A 23,592-nucleotide genomic window follows, 5' to 3' on the forward strand; every position below is an offset into this window, starting at 1 on the left:
TTTCCTTGCATTTTAGAGCTGTTTTTTTTTTGGAGTTGCTGATGTGATTAATTCACATGCAGTATTGAAAGTAAATTGACGTTCAATAAAATGTTGTAACCAAAGAGATAAGTAGCTTGAATCATTTTCATTTGAATCTATTGAATTTCTTATTTCCTATTTCAAAATTTGTAAATTAAATTGGTATTTAAACACTTGATGCGTGTGAATGAGGTTTGAATTAGATAAGTTTTGGTATAAAAATCCTCTTCTTTACCCGAAATTTTTGTAGGTAGAAACTGTCACAATGACTTTATATGAGTTATAAAAGGCTTTTCACACGCCTCAACTAAAAAGCCATTAAAGTTCTTGTGTATTGTGTTTGTTTTTTTCAATAATTTGAACTTTTTCACAAAAATATGGACAGAGCAAGATTTGTAAATTATTCAATCAACATTTCTCTGCTAATGCAATGTGAAAATATTTCTAATGAATTTTAATTTCTATTTTTTTTTCCAGACAAAATTTTCCATCCAGCAACTAATGAGCTATATAAGATGTTCATTTTCAGTTTGGTATGTAGAGCAATAAATTTACACGTATTATTGTAAAATTTCTCACAGAATAACAGATTGTATAGAAATTGTAGCGTCTAATTTTCTCATCATCAATGATTTACAACATTGGTAATTTGATGAGGTGCTTCTTCGAAATCTGTCTTTGAAAAGCAATTTGCATGTTATGTGGTACTTGATCTCTATCGAAAGAATGAATTTATTGTACCACGTATTTGTTTAATGTCTCTGTCTAATTGTTTAATTTTGTAGGCGTTAATATGATAATGTCATACATTTAATTTGTTTTTCCTTCAAAAGTCCTAACAATAGAGCGGCATTTTGTGTTGATCAACATCACAACTGGAGACTTTTAACTGCGCTTTGAAAATATCTTGATAAATATTGTGGAAAAAAAAGGTTTCACAATATATATGAATAGTGCGACATTTGAATCATTATTTTTTCATTAAACATTTATTTAGCTAGTGACAAAAGGTAAAAATCTTAGTACATACAAAATAGATTTTTTGTGCACTTTATATTTACCCAACTTCTTAGGTCTAAAATATACAAAAGATATATATGCAAAAACGATGAATTGTTTGACCATAAATATTCTATGAAACCTTTAAGTAGATGATTGTTAGTGGAGAAGGTGAACGAGTAGAAGATAAAATTGATCTCTACCACTGAGTCAAAGTGAATTTTCAATGCAATGTGAAAAGTTGCAGAGGAAGGCAAATGGAAAACCTCTTTTCGATTAATCCCATGTAGCACAAGTCAACCTAATTAATTTTGTCGAATTTAATAAGTCTTGTTTATAATTTATGCCAAAGATATAAAAAAAACACCATATAATTACACTTAAAATGTCTTAATTAAGTCAGTGTGACTTAAAATGATTTTTGTATGACAGAAATATTACCATTTATGATTATGTACACATTAATTGTACAGATAGTGTTGATGGTAATTTAATAAATTAAATATTTTCAAGTATAGTGTATTCTAAATTTATGAGAAACTTCGTTACAATGTCGTTATTTATTAAGAGATTAAACTACCGTTAATTTGACGTCCTAGGCCCTGGAATATCCATAACTATCCGGTCTACGTAGTCTAGACACCCGGTGCTTTATGCTACCAATTCCTGGGTCAAACTAAAATTGACTCCCTCTCACCATGAACATCCTGTTGTGATACCGTTCTAGAGGATAAGTGAGTTCTTTAGTGGCCGAGATAAATCGATTTGCACACCCCGCAGATTCTTGAGTACGATTGGTTTATGTTATAAAGGAGTCTTTACAGAATGATTTGAATCTGCGGGGTGTGCAAGTCGATTTATCTCGGCTAATAAAAAGCTCACTTATTCTCTCTAGAACGGTATCGTACAACAAGACGTTCATGGTGAGAAGGAGTCCATCTTAGTGTGACTGAGGAATGGGTAGCATAAAGCACAGGGTTTCTAGGCTACTGACACCGGATAGTTATGGATACTCCAGGACCTAGGGTTGTAAACGATTTCAATCATAGTCTATAGTATGGTATCAGTACACTACTAATACTTTTAGATAGCTAACTGTTGTTTAGTTCTATAGTACACCTAACGATATTCAATTAAGAAGCCGTCATAAAAAGGGTAGCATGAGCAGTGTAGGGGGAAGTGGGGCACCTTTACAATTGTTTTTTTACGTAGATATCTCTTGGAATTAAATCCAAAGTTATTAAGCAGGATTTTTACTTTTTTTGGGAAACACTTAGATATATCTTGGAATTAAATCCAAAGTTATTAAGCAGGAATCAATTTTTTACTTTTTTTGGAAACACTTATTTTTAAATGGAATTGAACCTTTTAATGAAGCCTTTTAATTTCACAAATTGTTTGTGGACCTAAATTATATCATTACAAAGTATATTTTCGATTTGAAATAGGACGAAAAAGCTCAATTTTAAAGCTACCTCAATTCAAAGGTGACCCATTTCACCCTAGATCCAATAATCTTAAATTTTTCTGTATATAATCCTACTACTATCATTATCATTGTTCTTATACAGAACTTATTAAGTACAAAAAGTCTAGCCTACAGATCTATACCTTATCCAATTTTCTCTAGTTTTTTTTTTAATTAGATTTCGTTGGGTGTATCTTGGAACAACTTTTTGTTATCCAAATTATTAATAGCTTATTAACAGCTCTGTCATTATACCATAATATTGTTATTACAATAAGTATTACAAGCATAAGTACAACTTTCAAGCACTCATCAATGTTTAACACATGGCAATGACTATATTTGGTAATCATCAGTCACATTACCCTAGCACGCAAATGAAATGACTGTTTGCAGTTCAGTCAGTATATACAACTGACGATTATGGATTACTATCATGATAGTTAGGTTTTGTTTGCTTTATTTAAGAAGTGCGCAGAGTTACCAACCGTTTTAAAAACAATATGCAAGTAGGGTAAACTGGTACAAGTTGGACAGTGGTACAAGTTCGACAATGTTTTTGTCTTGATAAATTTAGTACGTCATTTTTATTTGTATATTTTTAATGCTTTAGTTTTATAATTTGGTTCCTTGTGCTTAAAAACAAATTTTGTACTGTATTTATCAAGAAAAAAGCCATATCCAACTTGTACCGGCGAATTGTCCAACTTGTAACACTAATTCCAACTTATATCACTTCACCCTAACACTATCTTCTATTATTCAACTTTAAATTTGACAACTATGCGATGGCAGCGTGAGATTTGTTACTGTTGTCTGTAATTTTACTGTCAGACAATACCAAAAGTATATTTGGATAACATTTTATTTTTCGATTATGAGACAAGTTATTACGATTTATTGCGGGCATTATACTTAAAGTGACATGACATGACACTTAAAAATGTAGCATGCAAATGAAACTATATTTCAGAGGTGTATAAAAACCGTTGAAACCGAATTAACGTCAAAATAAGTTTGTTATAGTAATGTTTTGACCATTGACGTACATGTTTCATTTGACGTTTATTCGGTTTCAACGGTTCTTGCACGCCTCTGCTATATTTTATCACTCAACAACTCTGAATGTCAAAGTTTGCAGTTTGGAACGAATCCAACTGTAGCTTTTTAAAAGTTTTTCAAAAGCTCCCATGCTTCGCACGATCCCAAGCTTCGTAATGACCAATTTTTTTCTATGTTCCTGAATAAATGTAATTCCGCAATATATTTTAAAAACTGAGCACTTTCCTCTAGTTTTTAAAATATGGATGCGATGAGTATCATTTATTGAGAAAAATAAGAAAAAAAATCATTACGAAGCTTATGATCGTACGAAGTATGGGCACTTTCCCCTATATTCTATACCAATTTTATATATTTTTTCATAATTTTATTTGGAAGAATATAGGGGAAAGCGCGTTAGCTTTGGATAACTCAAGTTTCGGATAATTCAATTTTTTCTCTATGTCTTTTATGGATGGATCTTACCCTAAGTAACAAGCTCTTCAATCAGTATACTAAACTGTTTTCATTAATTTGCAATAGGCACGCTAGTAAATCAACTTAGGTTTCGTTTAACCCTTTAAGGACGATTGGGTCACCCGTGACCCCAAAACGAATTTTTTTCTACGACCTTCTAAAGCTATGTTTTGCTCTAAAAAGTCAGAAAAAATGATTTTTTCAGACTCTCAATTTTTGACCCTCTCGTCCTTAATGGTGTCTACACACTAGATGCTGTTTTCGTCAAAAATTGCTCTTTTTTAAAAAATTCTAAAGTTTCTGCCTACAAGGATATGGGGAAATTTTCTTTAAAAAGGCATTTTTTGCAGAAATTTCTCATAGTGTGTAGACCATAAAGAGTTAACTGTTAACAATTGACAGCCATGCCATTTGGCATAGTAGATAAACTAATTTAGAGGAAGGTGGGGCAGTTTCACAATTACTACATCTTCAAATTTGTAGTTGTTGTCTGAGATGTTTCTTTTTCCTTGTTATAAAAGTCGATCAGTCCAATAAAAGATATCCATATGTACCTCATGCGCTATTTCGGTATTGGTTTAAAAAATATACAAAATTTTAAATTGCTCCTTTATGATACTGCACCATCTTCTATCTCTCTTACTTTATGTCATTGGACTGTTTGACTTTGTTATAAGAAGATAAGTTTGTGATTTAGGATCAACATCCTCTTACTAAAAAAAAATGAATTATTGTGATTGATTTTGATGTTTTTATTTCTCAAAGAATAGCGTTTTGTTTATGCAATAGGTGATAACTAATCCATATAGTAACACTGATTTATTTATAAGTTTGAAGCATTATGCAATAGTTTTTGCCATTGAGGAAGATCAATAGACTGATCTTTTGGGTTTTTGTATAACACCAATAGTGAAACTTGCTATTGTAATAAGAGTCATTTTGAATGTTGTTTTTTTTTCTTCTTCTCGCAAATGAATAGCATGGGTCTTCAGGTGTTGAAGGGTCTGAAGAAAAAATTAAATAGAAATTAATTTCTTGATGATTTGTGTGTGGTGAAAAATCTCTCCTAAATTGTGATCTCGTGTCAAAAGTAGCTGGGTATTATAAAGGTGCTAAAGTCTCTCTGATTGAATAGATTGAAAGTCCACATGAGCTTTTTTTTTTAATCAACACTCTTCTTCTCACTTTTTTTCCCACAGTTTATTGCTCATTCATGTTGTCGCGTTTTGCAGTAAGTTGAAGAGTGAGATAGTTTTTTTTCTTACTTCCTATTTCTTGTCTAATCATAATCGCATTTTTAGTTGATTTGATTACAGGTTAGCGTACGAATGAATAGAGTCACACCTGAATGAGAGAGATTTTTTCTCCTTTTAGAGTCTTATCTGGTCTTCTTTAAACGCGGAGTTTATTGCAAATTGAAAAGGAAGAAGAAAGATCTTTGAGACATCTATTCCATCATGTGTGACATGTGTTGCACATTGATTGATAATTAGAGAAAGTTTTTAACCATTTCTGTGGTTTATTTTATGACTCCTTTTGCGAAAAATATTATAAAATACTCAATGGAGTACTTTATAGTGCTTCATATATTATACGATTTAATTTTCAATGCATGAAAACCACGCTATACAAAAATTATACACAAGGGGAAGAAAATTTTATTGCTGTGACAATTTTTTGTCTATACTTCATTTCCTTCACTTTCCCAACTATACAAGCATAATACACATGCCAAATAATACATATTAATAGTGAAGGAAATAAGAAAAGAGAATCATTTAAGATCTCATTCATACAAATCATGTGTTTTCATTCAATAAATCCCCTCAAGTTGGATAGGTTTAAGTCTAATGGGAAAGGAGGTGGAGTTATAAATTTATGCTTTAGTGGAGGAAGAAGTGAAGAAGAAAAAAAAACAGGGTGTATAGTGTGCAAAAGAAAGGCAATTGTAGCATGTGTCATATTACATAAAATCTCAATATTATTATTATTTAATTTTACAATTTGAAAAAGATATACGGGAGTAGGTATACTCCATTTTATATAACACGCAAGCTTATAATTAATTGATTTTCTATACTTCAAATGGTACCCACATCGTGCCCAGTGTCGTGGTCCAGTAAATTAATTCTTGGATAATAGATATTCATACACATATTAAACAAAACATACCATTGGATACAGTGGTAAATCAAGCGGTGTTCCGAGATAGAAAGACAAGTTAAAACAAAATAATTTTAATAAAAAAGAAATTCGCAAATAATCTCAAGACAATGTAAATATTGAAAGCAAGAAAAAAGTGATGCGATTTTTTGCATTACATATAGCACTATTGAAAATACTCTCATGTTCATTTTAATCATGAATTCTCACTTTTCTAGGAAATACTATTATACCTGTATTATGTCAACTTCCTGCATATGTTTTGATTTTATGCCATACAAGTGAGTGAGGTGATCTCTTTTATCCATCATCATTCACTATCACTTTTTACTGAATGAGCATGGATGACAATTTATCTTCAATCAGTGTCTTCATTTTACTGTATTTCCATGCCAATAAAATTGTCGTTAATTTCTCATGTGTCATGAGAAAGAGGAATGTATAAAAGTGTATTTTTTGATAAACACTGTGAAATTTTACGAGTATATATTATTTATGGTTTAATTCTTGACTTTTAGTGAATAATTCAAAAGATTGTGTATTCACTGTTTCCGGCTACTTTTCAAATTTTATTTCTCAATAATAAAACCCGCAATGCACTCTTAAATTGCGTAGATTTTACTATAATTTATTCTTATCGTAGTATTTCACAGATTCTTTTTTTTGGACTTTCGGAAATGGCCTCTAAATTGACATCCGAATGTAGAATTTCATGTAAATTTTAAGATTAGCTGTATAAAAATGTTCAATGAGTAGCAATTACACTATCTATACAATATAAATTTAATAAATTCTTAAATAAATTCAGGACAGTTTGTTTTTACCAGTTCATAAGCGATTTGAACCGATTTATGTAACATTCAAGATGTAGTCCATAATATTATTATTATTTATTTATTTCGATGTACCGGGCTATTATTGCCATTTTGTACATTGTTGGATTTTACAAATTTATTATTTAGATTACAATGTTTCATGAAAAATGTCCATTCAGACGCTTCAATCATTTGCAAACAATATGGGCGGAACTCGAACTCACAACTGTGACAATCGAGCCGGGGGTCACACTGCCCTAGTCCAAAATAACCTACATAGGACACTGAGAAAAAAAGAGGGTGTGATTAACTTTTTTTCCTCATAACTTTAACACTTTTTAGATGTAAAAATATATTAACATTTTTTAATGTTAATTTTACATCTTTTTAAGTGTAAAATTAACATGAAAAAGGGTAACTTTAACCCCCAATACACCTAAAAAGGGTAATATTTACGCCGATTTTGGATCAATACTGCAGGGTAAAATTAACATTTCCGGAATGTTATTTTTAACTTTTTCGGGTTTCTCTCAGTGGAGTAATGCAATCGGTTTTCTGATTAAAATCAGTCATTTGTTCAGAACTGATTGGAATCGATTCAGACTTTTAAGAAATTCCGAGACCTTTCTAAGGAACCCAAACATGCCCCACAGCCTTTTTAAACTTTGACCTAGAAAAAACCGTTATTAGGAATGATTTAACGGTAATTTTGTACATGGATGAAATGGTCACTTGGCAACTTCTAATTATATTCAGTGGAAAAAAATCAAATAAGAATTTTTGTTTTTAATGTTGATAGAACTTAATATTGACTATAAAATGATACAATCCTTGTTTTGATTAAGAGTCAAAGCTTTTAATAATTAATGAAAAAAGAAACAATCTGTTTTTTAACTGAAATTTGTAATTTTAAAATTTAAATAAGCTTTTAAGTAATGAAGAATACTGAATCAAGAACTTGAGCACTTGGTTTAACAATAAAAGGCATTGGAAAGAGAATGAGTCGTTCAGGAAACGTTATTCGTCAATTCTTTAAGAAAAAGGATACTCAGAATAGAACTACGTAATTTCCAAAGCGCTATTAATTATACTGCTTCTTAAAAGGATACTGAAAAAATACTGAAGTACCAGTCACGGGGTCACGGCTCGTCGCATACTACAAGTCCAGACAACTACGGACTACTTACAATGCTTAAACCGTTTAATGATTTCTTGAGTTTTTTCATTCACTGTAGATAATTCATAGCCTTCAGGATTTGTCGAATGCGACGTATGATAGTAGTTTTTCTCTATAGGGTTAGATAGGGTAATTTTGGAATCATGTCTAATTTGGGAATTTGAGATTTCCTAACACTTTTAGATGGCAAAAGGAAAAAAACAACAAAGAAGTACTTATTCGTTGGTTTTATTTTTCTACTTGACCATTCTACCAGACCAAACAGTGAGTAAATCTCAAAATTCTGAAATAGATATTATTCCAAATTACCCCATCTTACCCTATAATTTTTCTTCTCGCTATAGAAGAAATTTATTATACAAGATGGGTCTTGTCTGCGAGATACCAAGGTACCCGGCGTAAATACTAGCCATTTAAAATCATGCGGAATAAAATCTATTTGCACAATTTCATCATATCTGGTGCACAAGGAAAATTTGTAATTTTATACAAAACGATTGAAATTATAATTGGTCAAAAAGTACGGGAAATAATTAATTAAAATTACGAGTGTACGCAGAATTTTAAAGTAAAACTTCATTTAATACTTTTGTTCATTGTAGATATTAGAAATATGAATCCATTTTGGAAATAACTTTGGGATTAGAGTTTACGACGACTGCAGCAAATTAATCAGTATTTTGGTAAAAAGGAAATTTTATCAGTATGTCAATTGAAACAAAAAAATATAAATAAACAAAAATAGAAAAATATTCTCGATAAAGAGAAAATAAAGAAAAGTTTTAAACCATCTTGATAATTTCTGTTTGATTTATTTAAACTAATACTACCCAGTAAGCACAGTTAGCTGAAAAAGCAGCGTTTTCCAACATTGCTGAATCGATCAGCAAAAATATGCTAACTGGTCAGCAATTCTCGAACAAAGAATGCTAATCAAATATATAGAAATGGCAATACCTCGCGAGTGTCGTTTTAAGAAGCAGAAATCGGTTGAGAAGCTGCAGAATTCAGCTGAAAATACATTATGTTTTCAGCTGAATTGAAATCGGTTAGCATCCTGTTCTCGCTGGGTACTTTAACTCTTTCGCGTCATTAGGGTCATATATGACCCGGGGAAAAAACAATTTCTTTTGACTATTTACATTAATTGAAATCTATCGGTTTCTGTACGACATCATAATAGAAGGATGTAAGATTCTTGGCTAATTTTCTCAAGACTCCAGATTTTCAGGAAAAGAAAATATTTGAGATCAAAAATCACTAATTTCGAACTTTGTGAAATGACTTTTCTTTTTCTAAATTTTTTTATATTTATTTATTTTTTTCAGCAAAAAGTTCTTTAGAAACACAAAATAGAATATCCAAAGATTGTATATTGCATATTTTGATATAATAAATTACTCTCAATTTTCCAGAAAAGCGTGTAGAATTTTCCGGGTCATATATGACCCTATAGTCCCCAAGGGTAACAGTGTTTTCGTCCCAAACCTATAGCGAAATGTAGTTGGGACATTGTTTTTCTTTGTGAAATGCAGGTGGGACATCTTGCTCCTGGACATTTCGTCTTATATCTGATGAATTATAACATATTTTGCAATATTTTAGAGTATTCTGCAAGCGTCTCATATTGTGCTATTGTATTGTGTGTGAATAAATATGTGGATAAGTTTATTTTTGCCAAATACCACTCAAAATATTGTGATAGTGACTGTTCAAGGGATTACCAGGAAGATTCCTTGAACACCAGGAGTACAGTGTTCATCAAGACAATCCAGTTTGCCATGGTTTTAACCAAATTAGTAACTTCAAGCAAAAAAAACTCTTAAAAAGCCCGTGATATAGATTTTGAAAATGGTAAATACACTTCCCTTAAGGACAACAGGGTCATATATGACCCGGGGTTTTTCCGAGTTTTCACGCAATGGAAAATTTTTTTCCTCTCTGAATTATTATATTTGATCATAAAGCATTAGGAAAAACTCAATTTTCCATGAATTCATCTGCTGAATAAAAGTGGGACGCGAAAGAATTAAAGTTTCTACTGACCATTTTGAATTTTTTACTGAACTATTTGAATGTTTTACTTAAAAAAGTTTTTTTCAATGTAAAATTATACATTGGGATGTAAATCTTTTTGTGACAAAAAATTGCAAAGGTTTTTTTTTTAATTTCAATGCGGAAAATATAATAATCTAGAGGGAATGATGTATGGTTAGTAATTCATCTTATAGATATTGTAGTTGGGAAAGGTCATGTCGTTAGAATTTTGTGGTTTTAAGCAAGAGTAAAAGTCCATTTTATTACCTTATTAACTTTAGTGTCTTATTTATTTCAGAGAGTATAATATTTTGGTCCTATTATAAAGTATCAGGAAATAATTAAGTAAGCTTCAGGATTTTTTATCCAACAGTCTCTTTTGTAGTTTACCGCATTAACTAGAAAAAAATCGTCCTACAGTTTTTTCTTAATTTTTGCCATAGTGATTATACTGTTATTGAAAGATATTATAAAATTCGAAATATGGTAAGTTGACTGACCACGTACATTAGGTCAAAGATAGTCTGGGCTAAGATCATAATTCGATTTTGGTGTAATACCTCCTGAAGGATGAGTGGCAAATTGTGGAAAGTATAACTTGGTGTTCAATTTTTTGTGGTCATAACGACAATTAATAAATTTAACCTTTAGCTGTGCTCATGACTTCGTGAGAAAAAGTATTACAAAATAGCCATATACAAAACCAGCCACAACACCTAATGAAACGTGCTAAATATTTTTATAGAGAGACTGTTTTTTTTTTGTGTGTAAAGTCCCCTTTTTTGCTTGATCTCACACATCATTTGATGATATTGAATATCAATAAGGAGAAGTCGCGTGTAGTGCTGACTGAGGGTGGGAGAAATTTTAATAATATAAGTATAAGAGATATATAAAGTTGAAGTGGATGCATTTCAAATGAGGCAAACAGCATGGTGGCAAAAAGTGTTGATGGTGAAAAACGATGTTGATGGTTTTTGAAACAAAATATATACAATGATGATGTGCAAACATATAGTAAATGAGATGAGTATTTTGACTTTCTTCTTGTGTATAAAATTAATTAATCCGTATGTGGAGACATTCACTAGATGACCATATGACTAATTACACAATTTATAGACTTGACTAATTAATATAAATAGTCAATGATCGAGAGGGGAACAAATTGAATTTCTTATAAGGCATCAGTGAAGGCGGAAGTTATATATGTTTGTGGGAGACTCTTCCACAATATACATATAAGAAATGATACAGAAAATGAAGGAGAAGAAACATGAGGAATATTTTATACCAAATTTTGCATCTACTTCCACTTGTGAATATTTTATTATTATGTTTTTTTTTTTAATTTTATCTGAGCTTATACACAAATTTTTCACGTTAGTTTGATGAGCAATTTTTCATGTGAATTATCAGTGTTTGTGGTCAATAAATGTCTTATTGATTGATACCTCTTTCCGCTTAATTGCATTTTATTAACGTGTCATTTGAAAGAAAATCTTTCACTAAAAACCAAAAAAAAAAAGGTTTTTTGTGGAAATGTTATATCTTCTTGTGAGATAAAAAACGCTCATGAAAATATTCAATATATGCCTTTTTCATCTTCTATTAACTACCAATTAGCAGCACCTATGGCATGACTTTAACTCTGTAATTGTACAGCAATTAGCGTACAATAAATTTATTATAATCACTTTGCTTGAATAAATTCGCGAAATGCCATGACTTTTCTCCCTCATAAAAATTGTTTTAATAATCTCCATCAGAGAGTCCACACACGATGATGCTGTATTTATAAGAAAATAAATAAAACACTTTCCCCACACCTGCAATTATTGCAATGATAGCTCTCCTTTGTGGATGGAATGTCTACCTTTGTTAGCTCTAATTTATTCATAGTCACAGCTACTGTAATGCTGCAGTTCGATCAAATGTCTCAGATCAAGCTCAGATACTCGATAATTCAAAATTAAAATATTCTAGCCGAAAAAGATATCATCTATTGAAGTATCGTATGCAAAATGATGGTAATAAACCGGTTCGCAACTGATAAATAATTTTTATCCGAAATGAAATTATAATACATCTAAGCTATTTTCGGCGGTGTTTTAAGTGATCTATAAATCAGCCCATATCGGTTGTGAACCGGTAATCTCAAGAAGAAATTGTCCAGCGCTGTGGGACAAATTCTGCGAAATCCTTGAACTCCTGAACACTGATCTTAGGTTTTTGTGGTTAACCGTCTTTTGGCGTTATATCTACATCTAAGTAAAAAAATCGTAGTGTTTACAACTATCCTATGTTTACTACTATCTCATAGGTATCGTTTTATCGAAACGTAAACAAAGTAATGTATTACTGCGTTTAAAATGTCATATTTCATTTCATAAAATAGTATTTTATGGAAATTTTACTTTTTGTTTTAACTTGAAAATATAAAAAGTTGAATCCCATCGTTGCGACGAATTCGCACTGCTACAAACTACTCATAAAAATTAGTTTAAACATTTCATTAATGGTGATGTTGTCACTGAGGTCAAAAGGACCAAAAATAATATAGAACGCCGATCTGCAAGCGTTATTCACTGAAACCAGGCAAGATTAGGATTAAGATTTGCAATGGGTCGGCTTAAACCTTTTATAGGTTCCGCTGCATCCAGGTCACTTATTTGGGCCCATTATGCACTCCCCATTACTCCATTCTATCCTAACCCACAAGGCGGTCCTCCAGCTCCATATCTCGGCTTCTGTATGCCTGAGGTGCACACACAGTGCCGTTTCTATATTGCGGCAGATCAGCATTGGTTGGATCAGTTGCAGTGAATGTGTATTTGTATCGACAGATCTCTTTATGCCGAACTCGTTTCTGTACCTGCGTTGTCAATGCATTAAGCATTACTTTTTCGACTAATTCGATACGGCTGCTGAAAATCTGCAGCTGCCGAGTTTCGAACCTGAGGCCTCACAGTCATAGAGACACTACTCTACCAACTGATCCACTGACGCTCTGAAACCAGGCAAATTTATTAATAGTCATCTTTATTTTAATTAATTTAATCCATGAATTGCTCGAAAAACTTTCAAACTCGGATAAAACCCGGGAAAATGTATGCATTTTCGTATTTAACCCTCTAACGGGTAAGACCGCCTCCAGGCGGTCTTCACAAAAATCACATTTACAGCGATAATAAAGGTTTTATTTATTTAAAAGTGCTATAGTGTCCTCGGTAATAGTCTTATAAACATCTCTTGAAAGCTTGAACTCATTTTCACTTTTCGTTTTGTTACTATTCCCAGTTTTGTGTGACAGGTCAGAGAAAAAGCAACAAAAAATATTTGTGCAAAAAAACTCATTTCCAATTTCCATAAATATACCGATTTAAAGTTACCTGGCTAAAATAAATTTATTTTTTACTGAAAGATATGTCATTCTACTTTGTATATTTTATTTTAAAAATTTGAAAAAAACTAAAAATGTGAATTTTAGAAGCAAAAAGAGTTTCAAATTTTTTTTTATATTTTCTCATCTAGTCCCCAAACTAAAAGAGATAATGATGAATGGATGGTTTTTTTTTTACTTTATTAGATCATAATTATCCTAGAAAACATTGTTTTAGAATTTTTTTCGCATATTAAACAAAACACCGTTAGAGGGTTAAGATTCCAACATTTTTAAATGTTATTAAACTGTTATACTAAAAAAGAAGTTCTAAACCGATATAATGAACTTTAAATATAAATAGACATTTTCTTTGCATATAAAATTATTTCTATTGACCAGAAAGATTTTTGATTTATAAGTAAATAAGAAAAATTCTGTGATAAGTCTTGGCCCAATAAAATTTTTATATTCTAGTTTTAGAAATTCTTAAAATAGAAATTCTAACCCATTTCAGTATTTTTCATTCAAGTTTGCAAACAAGTCAAATTTACGTTCAAAAAATCATAACTTGTCATAAGCTAAAACGAGCTTATTAGTGACGTTTAGTACTTTGTCTCGGTTTTGCTTGTGCATCGTAAATTGGTATAAAAACAGGTGGCACGTGACGTCATTTGTGATTAATTGTATCTGTACTACTTAAGAGAACTGTAAAAATTTGTGAGATGTTTGACCTTAATGTCGAAATTTATAAGATTTTATCATTTATCGAAGGTGTATCAAAACTTTTTTTTTCATATCGGCTACATTTGAATATCAATAACTCTATAAGTTATATTGAGATTTTTTTCTACTACTACACAACACCATATGAGTTATATTGAGTAAGCTTTCCAAATTTGCCCATTAGAATTAATATTCTTCTGACCAATCAAAAAAGTAATTTGTATAATAAGATACTTATCCTGATTTGTGAATATTGCAATTTAATTGTGCCTATTTCAATTCATTATTCAAAAACAAACACAAAAGCGTAAAATGTTTGTCTGAGAAAATGAGGATGTAGTTTTTTCATCAACGTATTATGTAGCTTTTTTTTTTAGATGATGTCAATGTTACATTTTCTTCCTAATTTTGCATTTAGAGCAAAAAATGCAAAATAGAACATTTGCATTAATGTGAAAAAAACTTAGTGTTAAATTATGACTCATAAATTCGTATAATTTAATGCTAATAAGATCTCATTATAATTTTGTCTATCGAAGCAAGATACAAAAAACGCCATATCTTTCTTCAATTTGCAAAAAAAAATGAGAGGTGAAGGTAAACCATCTCTTCGGTGTAATTCCTCAATTAAATATCATTAAATATGTAGGTGAATAGCGTCGTCGTGAAAGGTGATTGATAAAAGGGAAAAGGCGAGGTATGAAATGAAGTAATTTATGTTTGACTTGGGGTAATTTTTAAATTAGACACTTTAATATCTAATCGCCCACTGAAAATTTCTTCATTTTACACTTGTGTATAATAAAAAAGGATATGATGGACAAATACTTTTGAGCTTTTATGTAATCAAAACCTTATTTCTCACTATAGAGTCTGTTTCTCCATGCAATTTTTTGCACATTATATATGCAAAGTGTCTGAAAATTATGATGAGTTCTTCTTGAATTTACTTCTTCAAATCAAAAACATAAATACACTCAAAGAGATAAGAATAAGTTCACTTTTGTTATTATGTAATCTTGATGGGAAAAAATACTTAAAACTGAAATAAGTTGGCATAAAGTGTAGTGTTTAATATCAATTAAAAAACGTTCTGAATTTTAAAATTTGGTTATACTGTGTAAAATAAAAATAATGACCTGTATCTCCTTGCATTTTGTTTGCTCGAACTTTTATCCACATTTAAATAATTATCCCTCATAATATTTTAGTCTCATCTCATTCTCTGATTGGAAAGAGTTTCAAATGTAGTAAACGCTGCGAGCTTTAGGGTAAGTGTGCCAAATTTCGGCATAGTTTCATGTAAGCCCCAGAGTCTCAAGTTTGAAATGTAATATTTTTAATACAAAATGATTTTTTCATTCCTTCTTCTTAAGGAATGTTTCTTGGAATCTTGTAGACAGTTTATCGTCTTTATTTACTCTGAAATTATTCTTAATACATTTTAAAATGAATAAAAATGTAGACATACCATTGGTAGCCTATTTCGACCACCTTCATTCTCATAGTTCCTTGCCAATTCCTTCCAATGTTTTTTCACATCACCTCGTTTGTCGAAGCTACATTTTTTGTTATTTTTTGCATTGTATAATCTTTAGAGTATGCAAAAACTAAAAATTCATGGAAATCCGAAGAACAAAATGTGGTCAGAATTGCAAGATAGCCGGAATTTGGTACACTTGCCCTAACCATTCACAGAATCACATTTTCTTAAAATATATTATTGTAATAAGAATATATTAAACGGTTCATTACCGGTCTTTAACCGATTGGAATTGGTTTAACCATGTTAAGAATTCCAAGACCCTTCCAGCGAGCCCAAACATACAGTAGAGTTCCTCAAATTTGAACATTTGGGGGTATAAATGACATTTCCCACTCCTCAAATTTGAACAATATTTTCAAAAACGTAACGGAAATCATGTGAAATGCACGTTCCCTAAATTAAAAAAAAAATCTTTAGGAGAATATTAATGTAATTTATTGTGAAATAAATGGAATTTGTTGCCGAAGTTAATATAACACGGTAATATTGAGGAAACAGTAAAGAAAAATGATTCTGATTCAGACTAACGCAAAACTTTTTTCACATAACCTCAAATTTTGCACTTTGAATTCAACCGTCGTCGGTCGTTCAAATTTGAAGAGTTCAAATTTGAGGAACTCGACTGTAATATCATTTAGTTGAGAAATACGCTCTCCAGAGTTTTTTAAATCTTTAATTTTGAAAAACCGTTATTAAAGAATAAGTTAATGTTGCAGATGCTGATTTATATGGCCTTCAGACCTAAGGCTTAGCCATATGGCTTAACTGTTATAATTTCTAATCAGTCAAGTTTATTTTATTTATTTTTATTTTTCTTAAGGATAGTTGACTTATTAGGTTCTGTAAGAGCAGTCAAATTGGTTGTCATTTAGGATTCTGAGATCTACGGGAACTGGACTAAACCTCTAGTCTGAAGACCGCTTTACAGGAGGGAGATCCCCCAAAGGTTATAAGTCTCTATCTCTAACCGTTTGGGTTCTAGGCGTGGTAAGGATCGGACGGACAGATGAACAGCCCGACATTATTTCTCTGGCTGTAACATTCTATCATTTGACCCTTTGTGTGCCTTTTAATTGCAATTGCACTAAACTGAATTATGTCCAACGCACAAAAAGATTTTAAGGAAACTGCATTAAAATTAGTGAGACGACTATATATCGATCTCGCTAAATAACACATAGAATCACAACATACAGTCACTGAGAAAAAAAAGAGGGTGCGATTAACTTTTTTTCCTCAGAACTTTAACACTTTTTAGGTATAAAAATAAACATTTTTTAATGTTAATTTTACACCTTTTTAAGGTGCTTTAACCCCTAATACACCTAAAAAGGGTAATATTTACACTTATTTTGGATCAATACTGTAGGGTAAAATTAACATTTCCGGAATGTTATTTTAACTTGTTCGGATTTCTCTCAGTGGTCGCACTGCTTCTTATTATGTAGTGATATTAATAAACTGATCATTTGTTTAACGAGACCTTACGTATTATGAAGTGAACCAAACTCAATGTCTTCGAGTGTAATTTGTTGTCTAGCTATGAAAATGCATGAATGAAGAAATAATGATAAAAAAAAGCTATAGAATAGCGAGGAGGTGCCAGAAAAAACCGCAAATGTGATGATGAGAATAATATGCGATTACAATCGGTAACAATTTGCTAAAAATGCATTTTGTGAATGATTTGCATTGTTCATTTTGCAATAATATCTAATTTACGATCTTCGACAAATTGTTATCTGTTAGTCAGAGTTACACCCTCAACATCTGGCTAATAATCATTTAATTGGACATCAAAAGCTCTTATAGCGAGATTTCCTTCTTTACACATATATATATTTACAGCCTGTCTCATTCATGCAAATGTCCAATGGGCAAATACCACAAAAAATAAAAATAAAATCGTGCAATTTGCCAATGGAATGGAATCATGGGAAATTACATGTTTTCCAGCGTTAATTCAAATTTAATTCTTTTCAATATCACAAATAATCACCCATAGAGTGAGTGTAGAGATGAATAAAATGTGATAAATTATTTTATGTGGTGAAGTTCTGTGAAATACACCATATGAATAATTTTGTATTTTGTTAAAGTGGGTAGGTGGAAAAGTAACGAGGTATATTGCACATAATGAAGAAAGTACATTTCATTTTCTAAACGAACTTTTAAAGTATCAAGTTTTTCAATAACAACATGCTCTAGGGGTAAATTTGCATGAATTTTACCGCCTTTTGCTGTCGTTTAGACTTTTTTTTTGTTGTAGTCTTTAATAAAGGTGGACAAGGTAAAATATTTGATGTGGAGGGAAATTACAGAAATTACCTCGATGGTATTTTCTATGATAATACTATAGAAGAGAGATATTGCAGGCTATATAGTTGCGACACTATGATTTAAAATTTAAATCGCTATGAGTATTATTGCTCGAACTCTTCAGAAAGGCAAATATATATGGATTTCCTTGATTCTTTGAGACTCTGAAATATCTACTATTGGCTGTGAAAGGATCTTAAGACCAATCGGTTAGAGATAACGACTTAAAGTTTCACAGTGTACTGAGAAAAAAACGGGGGTGCGATTAACTTTTTTTCCTCATAACTTTAACACTTTTGAGGTGTAAAAATATATTAACATTTTTTAATGTTAATTTTACACCTTTTTTAGGGTAAAATTATCATGAAAAAAGGTAACTTTTACCCCTAATACACCTAAAAAGCATAATATTTACACCAATTTCGGATCAATACTGCAGGGTAAAATCAACATTTCCGGAATGTTATTTTAACTTTTTCGGATTTCTCTCAGTGTGGTACAGTGATCTCTCCATAAGTTTACCTTTATTTTCTTATAACTACGGATTATGACGGCCAATTTAAGAGTTCTACATAAAGTATTTAAGAAGAGCTTATTTAAAATTTCAATATTTATAAGAAAATATGTATTCCTTGGGCTCTCCTTACTCAACAACTCGTCGAAACATCTGAAAATCAGAAAAAAATCAGATCGACAATTACGTTTTGTTGCAGTTATCCTTGAATTATTCCTATTATTATTTTTCAAGGTCAAAGGTTAATCACCTCTATAAACCGTGTTATTATGCCGACTGAATCAAGTCTGGATTTGTTTCAAAGGTCTTGGTATCCCTGAAAAGTATAAACTACTTCCAAGCGATTATAAAATTGAACCGATCATAATTCGTTAATTAATAACAATTGTTTGTAAGCTTATTCGAGCAACCTAAGTGATCTACAATTCAGTTTAAATTGTTTATTATTGTTAAATTTATACAGTTCGAAACCGTGTAGTAATTCAACTCATGAGAGTTGAATTATTAAACTACTTTTGCGTTATAGCATCTTATAAGTAACGGATTCGAGCATTTAGCGAAGCTGAAATGCTTTGTCATCCTTTTTTATGTGTTTTGGCGTGTGTTTGGTTTCTTCTTTTTTTTTTAAGCACGGTGATTCTTAACTGCGCAATGAAAATGGAAATGGTCAAAAATAATTCAGTGGATTAACATAACTTGTGATTTTATTTTTTTCATCCGTGAGAATTTTGACGAGTTTTGTGTTGATATTTTAATGAAGGTGGGAGGAAGAGGATTAAAGAGTCTTTTGTGCTTTTTATTTGGAGCCAATCGTGGTATTTATTTCTCTATATAATTGATTCACTCAAAGACACCTTCTTGAGCGAAAAAGCTCACGCATTGAAAGCATTTTTTTTTTCGAGAGAGTATTGAAATGCTGATTGACCCTGATTTTATTACTTCTTTTTTTTCTCTTCGTGTGTGGCGAGTTTAAAAAAATTATATAAGTTACTAATACATCAGAAAGCACCTGTTGAAAGTGAATTTGATTATGCATTCAAATAAGTGTAATAAAAGTGGGATATATAGAGTCTCGGGCTGTTTTTTTTTTTGCACATTTCTTGTCTTCTCACGAGCCACATCAATATCCGTTTCTTGGGCATATGTATATGGCAATATAATTATTTCACGATATGCGCCACTAATAAAAATCTAGATCAATTGGGTGTGATTTGTTATGTCTGTGGTCGTCGTATGGTTTTTTTTCATTGAGAAAATGTTAGTGCATGGTGAGAAATATTGAAATAAACGACCAACAACTTTTGCATGTCCTTCAAGTGACGCTAAATTCGACTCCACCTGTTTAAAGTTCAACAGGTAGGAACATTTTAGTGTGTGTTCTAATTGAAATTAACTGTGAGACTATGGAGTTGTTCACTTGCCAACAATCGCCGGATTAAGTAGATGAGATGAAAAGACACAAAAATAGCTTTTGAAAGTCTTTTGTGTGATAAATGAGCATTAAGTAAAATAACATTAAAATATTAAAAGCGACAATGGCGAGAGGAAAATTGTAAACTACTTGAACATAGAGGTAAGTGGGGCACCTTTGAATTGGAGCAGCTTTGAAATTAAGTTTTTTTACTTTATTTAGCTCAACAAACTAATTGTGAAGCTATATTACATCATGATAAGGCTATATAATTTAAGAATAGGAGAAAAAAGCTCAATTTCAAAGCTTCCCCAATTCAACGTTGCTCCACTTTCCCCTACATAAATTTCTGCACTATGGAAGCGTTGGTTTACCATTTCTCTTGGATGTGTATCGAATCAGATCAAAATTAAACGGACTCATTTAAAAAATTACATGCTAAATTTACATTACGATTGAATATAATTAAGGTTGCGTTTAAACGGTTAGTAAAAATTCAATATGCTCAGAGGAATATTCATTTGTGAATAGAATATGAACATAAAAAATAATTTTGACTAATAAAATAGGAGAAGTAGCATAACAATTAAATAAGTGAAATCTTAATAGTTGTTTTAGTAAAAAGTAGATTGTAAATAGAGGAATTTTCACATTAATTATCTTATATGCTAATTAATTTTATAAGTAATTAAATCTTTACTATTCAAACATTAGGCTTTACTGGTTATTTAAATGTTGTATTTGCATTTTTAGAAGTTTTTCTAATCATCCCTCAATTCTTATAGGGGAAAGCGCGCTACCTTCGGAGGATTTATGCTTCGCACAAATCTTTTTTTTTTCAATGTGTTATAAATTAATTTGGCCCATTATAATATTATATTATAATCTAGTTCCATGCCTCAAATTTTCAGAAAAGAGCTATGAAATCCACAAAGAACATAGAGAAAAAATTAAATTTTCCGAAGCTTGAGTCGTCCGAAGATAGCGCGCTTTTCCCTATACATAAATTTTAAGGTACTAAATCTCAAAATCAGCATTTTATAGATTTTTATTATTTTTATTTTTTTTAATTTATTTATTTAATTCATGTTCCTGTACACAAATAATACATTATGAGGCTGTACGCACATTCATGTAGATAGTACATGTAGACGATTCATATTGTTTAAGAAAGCTTTTAAATTTTTGTAAAGTCATACGTTTTGAACCATGTCAATCTTATCCAAGTTGACTCATCTAAAATCTCTTAAACATTTTTTAAATACTAAAAAGTCTGTCATAAACTTATAATAAAGTATAATAAAAAATAAGTCAAATAAATTTTTTAAATATTATTTTAGTTCTAACTGTAAAAAGATTTCTTTTATTCTATTGTAAATATTTTAAAAACTATATTGAATTTTAAAAATTCTGGAAAATTCTGAAGAATGAGAAAAATTGTCGGTTTGCGGAATCTTAGTTTTTTCCATTATGTTTTTTACACTTTTGTTTTTCCCAGTTTGTTTTTGGAATTTTTGTCTTAGGTAATTTTTGTTTTTTGGAAATTTGTCTTTGTAAATCTTGTCTTTCACAAATTTTAAACATGTATATTTTATTAAATGAAATATAGAAATCACATTGTTTTTTTTTTAGTTTTTAGTTTCATCCTTTTGGGCAAAGGGAAATTTTCTGTGTTTTGGGAAGTTTTTAGTTTCGTCCTTTTTGGGCAAAGGGAAATTTTCTGTGTTTTTGGGAAGTTATCAGTATCCCCTGTCAGGACAAAGGGAAATTCTCTGTGTTTTGGGAAGTTTTTAGATTCGTCCTATGGGGCAAAGGGAAATTTTTGGAAAGTTATAAAATATACTTGTGCAAAATTTGTGACAGATAAAATTTCCGATAATTGTGCAAAATGTATGAAAGACAAAATTTCCAAAGACAAAGTTTCGAAAAACAAAAATTACCGAAGACAAACTGTGAAAAACAAAAATGTAAAAAACAAAATAGAAAAAAACGAAGATTCCCGATCTCAAAATTGTCATATCAGTTTACGAGATTTTTGCAAAATTACAAAAAAAAAATTTGAAGTCAATTTCGTTAATTTTGAGACAATCTGCATTACATTAAAAAGCTCTTCAGTTTATCGGTAATATTGCGATTGAGATTCAAACTTACCAAAACTTAAAAGGATTATTTACGATGTTTTGTTTATATAATGTTTTATTAAATTTGCTAAATAAAGAAATCGTATTTATTCAGAGAAAAGTAAAATAAAAGAGAGCAAAACGACTCAGCTTTGTGGAATACTCGAACTCTCGTAAGCTGGGATATTTGTGATTTTATTGCGTTCAATTGAATTTTCAATTACCTATTACCAGTTCATAGTTTATTCGTTACGATTTAGAACCAATTCTTTTTTTTAACATTCCAAAACCGTCCAAAACCAAAAAATAAAATAAATCCAATCTTGACCAAATCGGCTGAGAAATAAACCGTTTATATAGAGATACCGGTTCAACGTTATCTTTAACTGATACTCCCTCCGTCCCAAAAAAAGTCGTACGTTTGGGGAAAAATTAGGGATTAAGGAATTATTTTACGGAATGTTTTTGTTAATAGTAAATATCTTACGTATGAACTATTCTCCATCTTCAGTAGTAATATTGAGGTCCACCTACCACGGTAAGATAAGGAACTAGTATCTTGAAGATTTATTTTTTCACTTTTTTTTCGAAGAGCTCCGGTCGATATGTAACTTTTGAAAATTCTACTGCAATTAACATTTTTAACTAGAATTTCATTTAAAAATTTAGTGTACCAAAGAAGGGATTTTTAGTTCTTTTCGTTATGCCATAACAATGGGTCTAAATTTACAAAAAGGGCAATAAAACCAATCTTGGTCTTTTTTTCTACGTTCTGTGTTATGGGTGCTGAATGGTTGGAGATAAATATTTGATGTCTTTGGACGACCCCCACCCCCCGTAGGTCAACTTTTGGATTTTCAATATGTCCCCAGTTTCCCCCCGCCCCTCCTCTTCCTCAGAAAAAATCGCACTATGTGTTTTTGAGCAATCCCAAAAATCAATATGGTTTTTGGAGGGGAAGGGAGGGGGGAGGGTAAATGAGGGGTAGGTTAATGATCCTAAGGTCGACTTACGGGGGCACCGCCGAAGGTGCCAAGCTTCTATCTCCAACCTTTTGGTACTTAAATCTTACTAAAAATATTCAAAAGAAAGATGTTTTTAAGACATTGTTTTCTTATCTTACAATCGTAGGGGGACCTCCATATTACCACTGAAGATGGAGGATAGTATGTACATAAGATATTTCCAATACACTGCATTTCTACTTTACATCTTCTCTTTCTAGCGATATTCTTCCAAACGTACGACTTTTTTTGGGACGGAGGGAGTATTATTTTTTAAACTGATGATCAATCATTATTATTATCATTTTTGTAATAATTGTTTCATATTTTGTAGAGTGTAATAATAAAAACAAATAATTTATCTTCAACGTT

General features: G+C 31.0%; 2 protein-coding genes across 7 annotated transcripts in view; one reads left to right on the top strand and one right to left on the bottom strand.

Moving 5' to 3' along the window:
- LOC129799008 (centrosome-associated protein 350-like) overlaps positions 1-23,592 on the top strand; it is a 168,930-nt gene that overhangs the window by 24,421 nt on the left and 120,917 nt on the right. For all 6 annotated transcript variants that reach the window (XM_055842577.1, XM_055842576.1, XM_055842579.1 and 3 more), the window contains exon 2: positions 499-554. The gene's annotated coding sequence lies outside the window, so the exon portion shown is untranslated. The remainder of the gene's footprint in view (positions 1-498; positions 555-23,592) is intronic.
- LOC129799009 (angiopoietin-4) overlaps positions 1-23,592 on the bottom strand; it is an 87,428-nt gene that overhangs the window by 24,143 nt on the left and 39,693 nt on the right. The window lies entirely within an intron of this gene.

Source organism: Phlebotomus papatasi, chromosome 1 (genome assembly GCF_024763615.1).
Source record: "Phlebotomus papatasi isolate M1 chromosome 1, Ppap_2.1, whole genome shotgun sequence".
Taxonomy (NCBI): Eukaryota; Metazoa; Arthropoda; class Insecta; order Diptera; family Psychodidae; genus Phlebotomus; species Phlebotomus papatasi.